We start from the raw sequence: 2990 nt of genomic DNA, 5'->3' as shown, positions 1-2990 counted from the left end.
TTATGCAGAATTACAAACTATATATATACTAGATCGTTTGTTTTAACTAAGACGATTAAAATGCGGTTTGCTTCTGTTTTGTCATAGAATGATGCCAGTATAATATTTAGATTTTCTCTCTTTGTAAAACATGGAATGGAATATTTACCTCCCTCTAAAAAGTTCCCCAGATTACCACCAGTTAGATGAATGTTGCACGTTTTATCATTTCCACAGTATCCACAAATCGGTTCATTCTCAGCCGTTATATTTATGTAAACTTGTATATGGGCTTATGGCCTTTCATACAATTCATTACTCTTGTCTTGTTTTGTCCTGGACATTCGGATGGTACAGTAATTCCATCTAACATTGTTGCCAGGAAGGCAGGATCAAAGATGCCAGTACATGGTAACTATCCAGAACTCGGAGGATGCATCAAAGAAATCAAGAGGTCGGCTGATGATTAATTACAAAGTACGACACCGCAAAACATTCCACGGGTGCACACGACTGTTGAGTGTGAAATCATCCCTGGAGACTAATACAAAACAGAAATTGAAAGTACTGCCTCAGAGGAAAGGTTACTGGTGCCTGACGAAAGATCCTCCACAGCATCGCAGGAAATTACCCCTACCGTCTACCTTGAAAAAGTGGTTGGAACCAGGAACAGGCGACCAAGGACACGTGGCACTCATCTCAACGCAGACAGAAAGATGTGGAAGTCTCTTAGTGATGATGTGATTGAAGTCACAGGTGATGGCTCGTCTGACAAGTTAGCAGTTCCCAAGCTCTCACCATCAATTCGGGACATGAAGATAGGCGTACCAAAACGAGAGAGAAATCTCCTGACACAGGCTTTTGCATACGACCCATCAGTCGATGCATTTTGCAACATTAGCACCCAGGATCTTCGTTGTGATGACGTACAACTGCCTGTACTTGGAGAGATAGCTGGTCAAATTCAAGATGATTGACGAAGATGAATATTCCATCCATGGTCGAGGTGCCTCTGCAACCCTTTTCCATGCCACTGTGGGTGACACAGCTATCCTTGTCAAGGATGGAACTGACTCTACGCGACCTGTAGCTGAGGTCCCAACAGAGGGTAAAGTCATATCACCCTCTGATACATGTGCACCTGTGTTTGGAGTTCTGGAGCAGGGCGTCCTTGAGAGGGAATGCAGTCTTGTCCTGGAGGACTGCACGGGGTTCATCTCGCTCCAGGACCTACTTCAGTCCTGATACTTTGTGTCCAGGTCTGGTTGGACAAACATCTGTCCGACCCTGTCCAGCCACGGGAAGATGCAACGCAGGCGGCGTGTCCTTCACAACATCATCTCCATTATCAACAAGGACACGTTGGAGGTGAAGCTGGTCGGCTTTGGACAGGCGCCCTTCGGGAGGGGAGTCAAACTGCCAAGCACAGCCCTCCATCATACTGGACTTGCTCCAGAGGTGAGTCTGGGTTTTGTCACCTCCCCACAGGCAGATGTGTATGCCTTAGGTTCTGTGCTGGAAAAAAGAAAGTGGCAAGCCATTTAATGGACTTCCACGAGGTAATTCAGATGTACCACCAGGATCTCGCCAGAAACAGATCAGGCATTTGACATCCTTGACCTCATACATGCTGCATTTCATGTACCTGAATGTTACATTTCTTGATAGATTTTACAATGTTCTATTACTGGGCCACAGCACCAGAAGAAGGAGAAGCAACTCTTTTTGTGTTGAGTACTGACAAGAATCACACATTAAGAATGTCATCCGGTTTTGTCGTAGTTTTTCAGATGATATAGCTTACATTGAGTGCTTCGTAACGGGACCTTTTCTTGAAAGGGTCGATCCTAGTTTGTTGTCTATTTAAAATATTAGGAAAACTTCTGAACTAATATAAATATTTAGTGTTTTTTGTATGCTAATACTTTATCCACGATTCTTGTTGCATTTTATGCAAGGATATATGCTTAATTCGTCAATGTTTGTGAATATATGCATATATCCCTAACAACGTTAAATTTCTATGGATTCCCATAAATTGAATGTATTCATAAAAAATCTATTTTAAGTTTGGTTTTTATATAAATCTAATTCCCCGTCAATGATTAACTATGTAGTTTCTTCACACAACTTACTGCCTTTGACCCGTTTTTGTTCAGGTGAGAAAAGCGGTCGTAAAATAATCTTAACTTACGTTTGTCTCCCTTGGCATCTTGAGAGCTGGCTATCTGTTTTCGAAACGTTCGTAGCCCTACGAACTTCTTAAGCCCATTCTTAACACATTGGCTACGACCAAAGTTAAGAATTCTTAGGGCTACGAACGTTTCGAGAATAAGGGCCCTGATGCTTCAATAAAACATGCCATTCGTATCCAGACATATACTGTATGTACTTTTGAAAAACCATATGTAGTGTTGATGGTATTTAAATCTTGAAGTCATTCAAATTCTTCTTCAGCATGTCTGTATGTCAAGTGTGGTCATCTACTGATATGTGGTGAAATGTCAGATGGTTTTACACACTGATATTATCCACACGGTTCTCGTTGTAACAAATGCTAAAAATTACCAGTGACATTCATCATAGTATGGTTCCCCTTACACTGAGCCATGCTATCCGAAGCAAGAGAAGACATTGAATTACATCATAAAATTAATGACGTGGCGCCGTTACAAAACTTGAATAATTATAGATTTCGATGTCCTCTTGAAAATGACACTTTTTAATTGTGTTTGTCATAAAGTGAAAAGCAAATATTATTTTACTTCAAACATGTTATTTGTCAACCATGCAAAGAAAATCGTATGCTTTCATAAAAAGAGTATACGTTTGTATATTAACACAAATTTCTGTTAGTGAAAAATTGAAAATACCTAAAAATAATCATTATGTGTGCACGTTTTATTTTTATGTTTTAAAATACCATGTTGAAGAACTGTATAAAATATTCAACACAAATCAAGATTTAATGCTGGAATATATCATCATCATTCTTATCCATTTCATCTCAT

General features: G+C 39.9%; 1 pseudogene; it reads left to right on the top strand.

The window, feature by feature from the left end:
* Nucleotides 1-377: 377 nt before the first annotated feature.
* Nucleotides 378-1589, top strand: LOC137265000 (uncharacterized; annotated as a pseudogene).
* The last annotated feature ends 1401 nt before the right edge of the window (nucleotides 1590-2990 follow it).

This window comes from Haliotis asinina, chromosome 15, assembly GCF_037392515.1.
Source record: "Haliotis asinina isolate JCU_RB_2024 chromosome 15, JCU_Hal_asi_v2, whole genome shotgun sequence".
Lineage (NCBI taxonomy): Eukaryota > Metazoa > Mollusca > Gastropoda > Lepetellida > Haliotidae > Haliotis > Haliotis asinina.
The sequence above is the reverse complement of the archived record's forward strand: the minus strand, read 5'-3'. Positions and strand labels throughout refer to the sequence as shown.